This window comes from Musca domestica, unplaced genomic scaffold (genome assembly GCF_030504385.1).
Source record: "Musca domestica strain aabys unplaced genomic scaffold, Musca_domestica.polishedcontigs.V.1.1 71, whole genome shotgun sequence".
Lineage (NCBI taxonomy): Eukaryota > Metazoa > Arthropoda > Insecta > Diptera > Muscidae > Musca > Musca domestica.
Window position 1 is genome coordinate 1,747,671 of NW_026712386.1, and position 13,768 is coordinate 1,761,438.

General features: G+C 41.4%; 1 protein-coding gene across 1 annotated transcript in view; it reads right to left on the reverse strand.

Moving 5' to 3' along the window:
• Window positions 1–405: 405 nt before the first annotated feature.
• LOC101888675 (uncharacterized) overlaps window positions 406–13,768 on the reverse strand; it is a 72,518-nt gene continuing 59,155 nt past the window's right edge. The window contains exon 4 of the transcript XR_009343997.1: window positions 406–518. The gene's annotated coding sequence lies outside the window, so the exon portion shown is untranslated. The remainder of the gene's footprint in view (window positions 519–13,768) is intronic.

Sequence of the window (13,768 nt, forward strand, 5' to 3'; positions counted from 1 at the left end):
TTTCTCAGAGTATATGTTAGGGTTGCCATGTTGGGGATGAAACGTGAATAATATGTGACCGTTCCTAAAAATCTTCTGACATCATCCACAGTAGCAGGACGTTTAGATGTCGCTTCTGAGATACATTGTGGATTACTATTTTTTTTGCATTTGTCTGTGTCTGTTTTGGCGTCTTTTTGGTCGTTTAGCATTTTACAACTTCGGGCAACACTGATCGTCACCTGTACGTTAAAAAATTTTCAAATTGCGTGAAATAAGGTGAATTACCTTATCTTTATGGTGATATATGTACATACATCTGTAATGAATTTAATTTTTGCTATGTTTGTGTTTTAATTAATGGTTTTGTTATTTCTTTATAATAATTATAAACATTTTTTGAAGTAAATGGCATAAATAACAATTTATTCATACTTGTTTTTTTTTATCAAAAATATAAGATATTTCGCTTTGTTTTGTTTGTCGTTTTGAGCTGCGTCGCGATTCTGTGGTCCCCATTAACGTCGCAAGTCGGGGCTCTAGATAATGAAAGATATTAGGATTGTAAATTGAATATTTACATGCATTATTAAGTGAAACAACAGTATCTAATTGAACATCCTATCCGACATTGCTGTATTATACAAAATTCGATATGAGAATCACTGTTTATATTAGTGGAAATTCAGGAAAAAATAAAAATTCCATTGGCTTTTACACTATTTTGTATTTCCATTGCGCATTTTTGTCCGATATAGTTTGCATATGCTCAGGTGTGTCTCTTTAAATGCCTTCCTATATTTCCGGAGTATACATTTAAAATCTTGTAATTACAAGTTGGAAAATTACACACAATTTCGTTAACATTGGATTCATTTGTATTGAACATATCAAAACGAGTAATATTTTTAGGTCACGGCATTTTTTGTTATTATTCACTGAACGTTTAATAAGAATGAAAGACAGGACATTGGCATGTTCGCATATATTGTAAAAAATATTGTTCTTAAAAATAATAAGACTACCTGCACTCCGATGCGAAATTGTGACAAACTATATTCTAGATATCAGCACATATCTTGATGTAGTACCTGTGGTTTGGTTTTATTTACACCGAAATCATAAAACCGACATTAAACGCTCAGTAATACTTTGTAAAATTATTAGTTTTTTGCACCTACATTCACTTTTTTTCGTACCAAAAATAACTGGTAAATTATCTGCTTAATAACGCATTACAACGCAAACACTAAAATACCCTCCTTCAGGGAGAATTAAAAATTTCAATGGTTAAATACAAATTATTATCACTTCAGATTTTGTCCTTTTTTATTCATTCTACCTATTCTCATATTTTTCTACTATCTTCAAATTTGCAACCAATCTTAACATACATGACAAATATAAAAATTCAGCTTTAATTTTCATAATATTGAATTGTATTAGTAATTTTTTGCATTATGAAAAACATCAAACATCCAATTTTTCTCACCAATTGTAAACCACACATATGTGGTTGTTGTTGTAGCAGTGACAAGGTGTTCCGTTGTTTATTTACTAATTAATCTCGTTCTTCCTCGATGTCCAGGTTTAAGAATTCTGCTATCTAATGGTAGCCAAAGATCCTCTGGACGGAGTTGTGTAGGCTTGGCTGGACAATTAAGCGCAGCGTATTGTGCCGGCCTGTATCATAAATTCGTGTCCAATATGAATTGAGACGGCTGCGCCATCCTGAACGTAGTTGGGTCAAAACTACCGTGGATTGCCTAGGCAGCCGACGTTCCTCAGCTGCAATGGATTAGGGTGGACTTCGAGGATGTCATTCATGCTGTAATTGTTAACTAGGTCTTCGACTGCATCAGTATGAATGCTATTTAGACCCACTTGATAGGCTTCATGATCTAGAGGCTCTCTCTTATATCGCTGGACCTCTCTCTCTCTAGATCATGCAGGTCCTTCCTGACACGCCTGAGTGGGGGAGTTCTGTCCACCATATGGTAGTTAGGATGACTCCCAAGGTAACACCCAAGCATGTACTGCAAGCATATTATTATTCTGGCGTAAGGGAAGAACCTTCGTCTCCTCATTTAAATGGTCCACAGGGGTCATAAGGAGGCACCCAGTGCAGTTCTGCGTTGCAATTGTATTCGCAGACCACACTGGAGCCGCATAGTTAGACCGACCTATCGCTTTATAAGAGGTCAACAAGGTTTCCTTATCCGCACCCCAAGTGCTGCCGGCTAGCGCCTTGACGACCTTGTTTCTACTTTTCAGTTTATTGCAGGTAGGTGTAGCTTGCGCGGAAGACTTAAACACGCTATCGAATGTGACCCCAAGGCTGTGTTCTCATCTCCGCAGTCCATGTGTTAAATAGAGTGGCCGTTGTTTTAGTGGGTCATATTCCTCGCATGGAAGAAGGCGGCAAGCTCCGCGAGATAGCTGCTCACATAAACTACAGAACCCGACGCCATAATCGTACAGTCATCCGCATATGTTACGATCTCGGTGCCGTCTGGAGGGCCCGGAATTCCGAAAAGGTACAGGTTAAACAGTTCCGGAGATGTTACCCCACCTTGGGGAACTCCCTGTTTCACTCTACGGGGCTTGGACTTCTTGTTCCGGAATTCCACGTACGACTGGCGTCCACACATGTAGTTGACTATCCAACGTTTCAAATTTGGCCGGAAGGTAGTAATTTCAACGTTCTCGAACAGCGTGGAATGGTTGACCGCATTAAAGGCCTTTGATAGATCAAGAGCCAGCACTACTGTTCTATGGCACGGCCTGTTTCTGGTTGAGTCCCCGACTCATACGTGTGGATATGGCGTTCAATGCTGTTGTGGTACTGTGTAGTGGACGGAAACCGTGTTGATGGTTGGCAGCTGAATAGGTTCCTCTGATACTGGGGAGGAGTAAAGCCTCCAGAGTCTTTGCTACTTGCAACAAAAGCGAAATTGGCCTGTATAATTCGTCTTTGCTGGGATCCTTGCCAGGCTTCAGTAGCGACAAGTTAAAGACTTAAGGACTCAATTCCCGGCGTGTCCAGTTTGCTTCTATATTACCATTGATATTCCGTCCGAGCCCAACGCTTTAGATGACTTAGCGTTTTTGATGATATTCGCAACATCACCCATCCTGTGGACGTACATCCTCTGCGGGAAGAGCTCTTATACGACGTAGTACTCTTCGCCTCGCCCTATCACTGGTGCGCATCTCTTCGAATCAGTCACCATTACGTCGTTAAATGTAACTGCTGTCCTATCATCCTTTTCCCCAGGGTTCGGGCGTGACTTTACCGTTATCCACAGTTTACTCAAATCGTTTCCAATGTTGCAGCACTTCAGATGGTCTAGCCACTTTTTCCGCTTATGCTCCTATACCAACCTGTTAACATCCACTGTCAGTTCATTGACTCTGGGCTCCGCTCATTCGATAGTCCCACTGCCTCTGCTGGGAAATTTGGTCTTACTTCGGCTGCAGCTTTAATGAGGCCGCGGAAAATCTTTTCTGCTACCCGAACATCGGAAGGGTTGGGCAGTTCTCTGAAACGAAGATTGGTGAATTCTCTGAACTCAGGCAAGTGGGCTTCCCCGTGGTTAAGGAAAGTGCGGCGTTCAGAAGTTATGAAATCGAGCGATCTGCTAATGAAGACGATTATCGGGAGATGGTCTGAGCCAAGAGAATTGACGGGTTGCCAAGTCACGTCATTTATCAGATCGGGTGACACAATGGTCAAATCTGGAGAACTGTGATACTCTCATCTTATTCGGGTAGGGACATTCTCATTAACCGTGGAAAATGTGGAGCAGTCAATCTGCTCTGCCAATGCTAATCCCCTCTGGACATTACCTACGTCGGAATGCCAGAACTCATGGTGGGCATTGAAATTCCCTAGTACCAGGCGGTTATTGCCTTCCAAAAGTGGGCTTATATTAGGCAAGTAACGCGGTTCACAGCTCTTAACTATACATTCCATGTATGGGTCACTAGAGACTAGCTCAAGCGAGATAGGTTCCGGGTTTAAACCGGAACAATTCCTAAAATGCACCCATCCTCCGCATCCATTACATCACACCGAGACTGATCTGGGGTGGATGATGTTTTGGGAAACCGTACAGCATATGTATACACGTATACACATATGTGGTACTGTTTTTTTTTATGATTTTTTTTTTTTTAATGTTCCGCCTTGTGGAGCATTACGATTTTTGTTGGGCGGAACACTACAATTTCGTAGTGCTTCGACTGCGGTACACTACGTTTTTGTGCGATAAATTACGATTCTCGTTGTGCTTCGGTACAGTATCACTAAAATATTTTTTAAGGGTTGCGTTCCGGTACGGTACATTATCTTAGTGCACCACTCCATCTCGGAACGATACAGAACACTACGGTACAGTACCATACTGTTTTTTTTTTCGAAAGCTGTTTTTCGCACACAAATTTACTTGGACAGTGCACCATGGTGTCATCAAAATAAGATGTAGTTCCTTCAAGACCTTGTTAGAGTCGATCTATGGTACGATTAGATTCGCTCGGAGCAGTCTTAATACCAAATGACAATCGGTTCATACGATACGTACCTCTGTAAAATATTGTTCGAATAATACGCCTTATAAAGGCCCAGCTTACAAAAATATTTTGAATTATATAATGTGCTGAATATTTAATCAATTCGCTTTATTGGATAATAGGCTGGCTTCAATTGTGGATTGACACCAACCTTATATGCAACACACAGACGAACATTGACATTCGGCTTTGGTATGACTACGAGCGGTGATCCCCAATTACTCGTGTTAACTTTCGAAATTGCGCCTTCATTTTTCTTTGCTTTATAGCTTCGTTGGCTTTGCACTTTCCTGCAATTTCAATTAACATATTCAATTTGGGATGCATCCGACTTTTTGTTGAAAAACCTCAGAATATTTATTTGTTATTTCCGATATTGATTTTACATCCGATTTTACATTACCTGTGAGCGATCCCGATACACTTTGTTTAAATCAATTTCAATGTGTCTAATTCAGACACGTCCTAGTAGTGGAGCGTGTTTTGCATCTACATTAAACATGTTTTCCTTAAATCTCTTACTTTGTATTGAATATTAACATCAACAGTACCCAGCTTATCAAACTGTGTTTTTGGAATTAATGTGTACCCGGCACCAAAGACTACTTCGAATTTTTTTGTTCATTCTATAAAAAGAGGTATAAAAATTTTCAATTTCTGCGGGAGGAATTTCCGACTTGTTGTAAGTGTTGATAATTTGATTTTTCCGCCATTCTCGCTGTAGTCAGATGAATCCGTTTTAATTGTGTTATATGAGTTAATTTAACTTAATGCACACTTGTTTAATATTAACATTTTTACATAATGAACACTTGAATTTAGTTTTTTTGTTTTGCATTCGTTCGATTCGTGATTATTTCGCCCACACCGCAAACACAACCCCTCAAGTGATGACTTATATCGATTAATATTTTGATATTGATTATTATTGTTTTGCTTTTGCTTAGTATATTGTGTAATTTCATGTATCTCACTTGTGGATAAGTTTTGTGAATTTCTTTGTTGTTTATTTGCTTTTAATGTTTTGACTTTCTCACAGATTTCCACAAAACTTTGATCTGCAATTTCTCGCATAATCTACGTATAAATTGTGCTCTGCAAAATATGTCGGACACCTTCTTTTGACAACTACACACAATCTTACATCCCGCTACTCTCTTCTGTAACACAACAACGAAATCAGAAATACATTGGTCTTCATTTTCTATTTTATTTAAAAATTTGTGTTATTCCACCAGTATATTTTTCTTTGGACAAAATAGGTTTGCAATCTTTCCATATACATTTCGAACGATTCCGCTTCAAGATTAACACTAGATGTTTAACTCGGAGGAGTGGGGGAATGGCTTCGACAGCGGCAGTAACAACAAGGATAACTCTCCAGAGTTGTTTATGTGAGATGATGTGTAGGTGAGGGAGGGTAAGGGTGATACGCGTGTGTGGTGTAGGATTAAAAGAAAGAATTATGCAAGAAATGAAACAATGATAAATTAGTATTAATTCTACGTATATCTCATGGTTTTATTGGTTCTTTTCATCGACAAAATTACCTTTATGTAATTTGGGGTGGCGACAGAGGCCTGTGTGCTTTCGCTTTCGTTTCTACTAGACAAGTGAGCGCAATGGTTTTGAGTGATGGATGAGGATCCCATATCTATCTACAACTACATATACAAATACAGACAAGTCAACGCAGAGGTTCTATGTGATCGCAGAGAAACCCTTGTCTTTATTACAATCGTGATTGATCGAGCAAATGATGTTGTGGTGGAACCACCACCCTATAAAATATACAGTCCACTGCTTTGTTTGAAAAAATAATATTTTGTGCTTTTATTTTTCTCCAATTTCTTTTATTTGCATTTTGCTCCGCAAACATTGGTCCATCGACCCGGATTTTACGATCTGCCTACTTCCCTAACGAGGAAAAAACAACAAAAAAACCCAGCAAATACATTGGATATGACGATCCGTCTATTTGCCTCGCCGGAGATACAACGGCTTCGTCGTCAACAACAACAAAGGGATAATCGTTCACCACCATCACCTCTAAATAAATTTCATTTCATTTTTATTAAACCACCACAACAAAGGTATGTACATCTGATGTGTTTTTAAAGTGACATACCGAACTTTGTTATTGTTGTGCTTGTAAAACAAAATGAAGCCTTGGGTCGTTTTACAGCAAGTTTACATGTCCGTCCGTCTCCTATAAGATTGTTGTCAATATTTATCCCACACAACAAAACATCAGTCAAAAAAATAGATTTGACAGTTAAGTTAAAATAGATTTGACAGTTCATTGCCCCAGCAGCTGTGTCGATGCAACTACTGCGATACCCAAAGTATTCATGTACCAATACTTTATATATACAATATATATATATATATATATATATATATATATATATATATATATATATATATATACTCACAAGATCTGTTGAATATAAGTAAACCCCGATCAATTCTGAATAAAATAAACATATTTGCTTAAAAAACAAACAACTTGCTTTTTTACTCTCTCAGTCACTTTATAAATTTATGTTGGAGACCCTAGACCCCACGAGCATACCTCAGCAAAAAGAAGGGAATTTGGGTCGTTACAGTGGCACCCGAGCAGGGACCTTGAGAAAGTTTTAACGTTAAACAAGAATTGATTGGAAGGTTACGAGAATGCCGGCATCTTTGCGTGTCTCCTGGGCCTAAGAAAAGAGGACTTGTTGGCCTATTTAGAGAAGTTCGATGGTCCAACATCTTGTACAGTTGAAGAGCTTACGGTTCCCCCTCCTATTATTGCAGGAACATACTCCTGAACGACTCATGGAATTGAAGAGATATGAGAAACCAGCTACCAGCCTGGAATCAATATTTCTCACCCCGCAGAAAACACCCGGTATAACAGTCACGCATCAACTTCTCCATCCGGTGGAGGCAATGTTCCAGCAAATGAAAACCATAGGAACATGGCCGCTTCTTGAAATATTACCCCTCTACGGCCCAGTACGGATACTAACACGGATAAGGCGGTTTGGGATCCTCGAGGTATTATTCAAAATTGGCAGCATTTACTTCATAAAATATCGAAAATATAAAAAAAAGAAAACAAGGCAAAACTCAAAAATTAGAAAGAATTAAGTTTCACGCGCCTCAAACTGTGGAGGCGCCGTCATAGAATTGACAAAGACCTAAAATGGTAAAGACTAGACAAAATGCATTTTGAGCAAATGGTTTGTGTCTACAATACATAGAGTAACAGCTCATGGCAGAGACATGTTAATATAAAAACCACAGTTACAGAAACGAATAACCAATAATAATTTGAAAAATCCAAAATTTTGGTTTCGATATTTTATTCCATAGACCTTTCCAAAAATTTGCATATTGCTTTAGCGGTTTAAATCAGTTAACATTGGTGACTATGTAGTTATGATATCGTAACAACAGAGGTATTTTCACAGGGTTGCCATGTTTTGACTCTGTCTTGTCCTATCTTTACACTTCTATGTCTTTGGAATTGAGTATTGTCTGAAATTGGCTTTGCTCTATTATGGAAAGCAGGATATATTCAATTTTTCAAATACCGTTCGCATTTTTCGATACCATTCGCATTATTTGACGTACAGAAATTTTGCACAATAATTTGTATTGTGTCGGTATCGGTCCACGTTTTTGTTTAGCCTTCATATAACGTTTGCTCCCTATATATGATACTTTTCAACGGAATTGTTCAAAATATGGTATTAAGAGTTTGCAAGGGGTTCTACCTATTGTAGCAGAATAATGTCTGTATAGGTCCCCGTTTATATATAGCGCCCATATAACGGTACCGACTTATATTCTTCATTTTCGGTACGTTCAGTATTCAGTATTGTCCATATTGGTCCACGGTTTCTATATAACGATACCGACCGATATTTGGCATTTCGATGATATAAGCTACGTTTTCCACATACTTGTTACACATTTGGTATTTAACACTTACAAACATAACAAACCTATATTGGGTTTTTCGTTTTGGTATGGCCCCATATAAAGGTTCAACCCACTTTATTATTTATAGAATACGTTATAGAATACTCTATAGTTAAGGGTTAAATGCCCTCGAAAGTTTGTTTGAATTTCAACAACTTTTTTCCAGTTTTTTATTCGTATCCGCTATCTAAATATCAAACGAGTATAAATGTCAATTTTCGAACGACTTTGACTTCTAAATTCGAAGTACATAGTGCATCAAATCCGAGAGTAGAGTATGATTACACTATACTCGGATATGGCAATCCGAAAGTAGGAAATGGGTTTGCGAATTCGAGTTAATTGGTAGGAAAAATTCGCATCCGAAATATTTTACTTTCGAATCGAGTTACATAGTAACCCCCCAGGTCCGAAAATGGAACATCAGTTCTGATGGTAGTCGAGGTCCCCTAGAATTTATCGAAGGACTAGAAGAGCAGGCCGTCATGTATGAGGTTAACCTTGAATATTTGCCCTGGATGATGCCAGAAGTATTAAAGGATAATGCCTAGGCACGGAAAAACAATCAGCAATAGACAACCTGGAGACAACTTCGAGAAGTCTTCTTTCGTTTTTTCGTTTTTCGTCTTGGAAGACGAAATGCGGAAAAGAAAACAACCGCCACGGGAACCTTCTAAATCATATACTTTAAAAATGATGAGCCACAGCGCAAACACGGAGAGCCAGAAACTCGAAAGAATTTTTAGAAATACCCTCCCAGAATACCTCTGGTACATAAGACGTGGAGATTTTCATACGCTCATCGACCTTCTCGAAATGGCAAACGATTTAAGGAGTTTTCCTCCCGGTTCCTGTCCCATACGCGAGTAACATCGACAAATAAAACCGAGCGACCTGGGAAGCAAACAGGACCGCGACGATCCAAGGACTGCATATAGACGCTGTGCTCAACCTGGACAATTTGCATCTGGGTGTAGAAGTTCTCGGGGTTTGTTTTGCTGGGATTAGAGTCGTAGAGGAGTTCGCACCATAGATTGTTGCCGCGTTATGTCGGAAAACGGCAATCGGATCCGAAAGAAAAGAGGGGAAACGGATCTGTTGAAAATGGCAGTCCTCTCAACTAAGAACTTCGCTTCACGTAGAAGCAACTAAACTGGTGGCCACTATAATAGCTGCGGGTCAGCCTATAGCTGCAACGGTGGATACTGGGGCCACCAGTAATTTAATCAGTGAAAAAACTACGCGACACCATTGGCCCGGACCTTTTAAGTACCCCACACACTGCCCATGTTACCTTAGCCGATGGTTCCCAACGGCAAATAAAACCGAGCAACCTGGGAAGCCAACAGGACCGCGACGATCCAAGGACTGCCTATAGACGCTGTGCTCAACCTGGACAATTTGCATCTGGGTGTAGAAGTTCTCGGGGTTTGTTTTGCTGGGATTAGAGTCGTAGAGGAGTTCGCACCATAGATTGTTGCCGCGTTATGTCGGGAAACGGCAATCGGATCCGAAAGAAAAGAGGGGCAACGGATCTGTTGAAAATGGCCAGTCCTCTCAACTAAGAACTTTGCTTCACGTAGAAGCAACTAAACTGGTGGCCACTATAATAGCTGTGGGTCAGCCTCTAGGTGCAACGGTGGATACTGGGGCCACCAGTAATTTAATCAGTGAAAAACTATGCGACACCATTGGCCCGGACCTTTTAAGTACCCCACACACTGCCCATGTTACCTTAGCCGATGGTTCCCAACGGCAAATACGAGAAGCGATTCATTACAACTCATCTATGGAAACCGGCGATTGTCAGTCAGATTTCTAGTTATGCCTGATGCCACAGAGGACCTACTACTAGGACTAGACTTTTTAGTTCAATGCGAGACACGTATCAGCTTTGCCGGTCTTACCTGCGAATTCGTCGACAGTTAAATAGGAAGGAGCCAAGTGGCTGGACATAGAACGGTAAGTGAGCTTGAAACAGAGGATCAAGCAAGGGTACAGTCCTTCCTAGATGTTTGAAAAAATTCAAGGTCCGTCTAAGGCCAGATATGCACCCCGAAATCCAGCTATGCAGCCATAATAGATGACAATTCCCCAATTACGTTGGCCCATAAAAGAAACGGGACGTGGCGACTAGTATAGACTGCAGGCAACTCAACTGCCGGAATCGGTATCGGAAGAACATTGGACGAACATTTAGAGAATCTGCGAAATGTTTTCCAGCGGTTGTGCGAATTCCGATTACGAATGAACCCCGACAAATGCGAGTTCTTTAAACGGGAGACAATACCTCGAAGGTTACAATTTCCAGGTCATAACGGATCACTTGGCACTAAAATAGCTAAACTCCATTGAGAATCCAACTGGAAGACTTGCCCGCTGGGCTTTGGAGTTGCAATAATACACGTTTACCATAGAATACCGGAGGGTAAGGTTTAAACGTAGTAGCGAATGCCTTGTCCAGACAGCGGGTGGAATCACCGATGCGGACCGTGAAGGAAACCGTTACTCAGCGCCCCTTCCCAACTGCGTGAGCGAGTTCTTCAGGAAAATCATAGCCAACCAGCAGCCGGACATCTAGGTATCCGGAAAACCATCAACAGAACGTTTGGGCTCTATTATTGGCCTGGTATGACCTGGCCTGTTCTTGGTATTTCTCGATCGTTTCACGAAGTGGGTTGAGATAGTCGCGATGCGGAAAGCTACGGCAGAAGGCGTGATAAAAGAATTTAGGGAAGGGCAGAAGTTTCTCATTACCGATTACGGCAGCCAGTTCACTAGTAAGGTGCTGACGGTTTTCCTGCAAGAAACTGAAGTTCGCCGACAATTTACTGCGCCATATTGTACAGTGGAAAACCCTGCGGAGCGAGCCAACCGAGCGATAAAGACAGTTACCGCTCAACTATCAGACAACCAGCTCCGGAAATTACGTTGGCAGTAAATTCAAGCCTTTCTGAGTCAACGGGGTACAGCCCGGCCTTTTTTATGTTGCAGGGTCGAGAACTAAGGCTTCCAGGTGCTTTGTTCGATGAGATAACCATCGGTGCTCGAGTTATAGAATCTTCAAAGAGGGCGGTCGGACTACGTGAGATTTCCAAATAGTAAAGAAGAATTTGGCTCAAGCTGGAGAAAATCAGAAAAGACGGTATAACCTCGTAAGTGGGCTCCAGTTGTCGGACCTGGTATTGGTAAAACAATACCCATTGTCAAAAGCGACAGAAAATTTCGCGGCGAAATTGCCACCTAAATTCGATGGGCCTTTCGAAATTATCAATTTCCCATCTGAGGTTATCGCGAGGGTTCGGAAAGTTAACGGGAAACACGAAAGGAACGCTCACCTCGGCGATATGAAACCTTTCGTCTCACCGTCTGAACATCTATTAATATAGATACTGCTTTTCTACCCCAACAGATTCCCAAAAGTCAATAATGGACAAACCCACCCAACCATTGCGTACGAAGGCTTTTTTCAAGCACCAATACCAGCTTGTGGAGTCGCTCAAACCCTGCTCAGTTGTACTCACGAGGTTGACCGAGAAGGAAACAGATGCCCTGCGGAAAAAGAACGCCAGGTCCACACCTGCCCCTAAGCCATCCAAGAGGGCCAGCACCACCGAACCCAAAAAGAGGATATCCCACAACGAAAAGAAGATGCGACATTAAGTGCCATCGTCCTCACCGCTAGTATCGAGACTATCGTCATCTGCAGCCGGAGACACCCTAACCGACTTACCACCGACTCCAGGTCGCACCCTGTTCATGGACATGGGATTTCCACCAACTCCCGTACGTAACATGGATTTGGCTCTATCCCCTTTGTATGCACCGGACTCGGAGTCGGAAACCGAATATGGCCAACCCAATATAACCGCCGGTTAGAGCAAGTGAGAAGCCCGAACCTTCCGACAGTATCCACTGTGGTGGTCGTACCGGTAACCTCGTCAACATCGATTGTGGACAACCAGTTTGAATGCCGAGAAATGTTAGCAGACGAAGTTAATAGCCATGTTTGCGAGAAGCCCAAATTTGTGTATATAATGAATTTTTAATATATATATATATATATACTCAGTGCCCCTGGATTAAAGAAAAATTGCAAGTGATTGAGAGGAGCCCGGAGAAGTTTCCGGATTACGCCATAGTAGCCTCAAACTTGTATAGGCACATTCAAAGGACCAAGGATGACGAGCTCCACACACCTTAGAAGTTATGCGTCCCTTCCCAACTGCGTGAGCGAGTTCTTCAGGAAAATCATAGCCAACCAGCAGCCGGACATCTAGGTATCCGGAAGACCATCAACAGAACGTTTGGGCTCTATTATTGGCCTGGTATGACCTGGCCTGTTCTTGGTATTTCTCGATCGTTTCACGAAGTGGGTTGAGATAGTCGCGATGCGGAAAGCTACGGCAGAAGGCGTGATAAAAGAATTTAGGGAAGGGCAGAAGTTTCTCATTACCGATTACGGCAGCCAGTTCACTAGTAAGGTGCTGACGGTTTTCCTGTAAGAAACTGAAGTTCGCCGACAATTTACTGCGCCATATTGTACAGTGGAAAACCCTGCGGAGCGAGCCAACCGAGCGATAAAGACAGTTACCGCTCAACTATCAGACAACCAGCTCCGGAAATTACGTTGGCAGTAAATTCAAGCCTTTCTGAGTCAACGGGGTACAGCCCGGCCTTTTTTATGTTGCAGGGTCGAGAACTAAGGCTTCCAGGTGCTTTGTTCGATGAGATAACCATCGGTGCTCGAGTTATAGAACCTTCAAAGAGGGCGGTCGGACTACGTGAGATTTCCAAATAGTAAAGAAGAATTTGGCTCAAGCTGGAGAAAATCAGAAAAGACGGTATAACCTCGTAAGTGGGCTCCAGTTGTCGGACCTGGTATTGGTAAAACAATACCCATTGTCAAAAGCGACAGAAAATTTCGCGGCGAAATTGCCACCTAAATTCGGTGGGCCTTTCGAAATTATCAATTTCCCATCTGAGGTTATCGCGAGGGTTCGGAAAGTTAACGGGAAACACGAAAGGAACGCTCACCTCGGCGATATGAAACCTTTCGTCTCACCGTCTGAACATCTATTAATATAGATACTGCTTTTCTACCCCAACAGATTCCCAAAAGTCAATAATGGACAAACCCACCCAACCATTGCGTACGAAGGCTTTTTTCAAGCACCAATACCAGCTTGTGGAGTCGCTCAAACCCTGCTCAGTTGTACTCACAAGGTTGACCGAGAAGGAA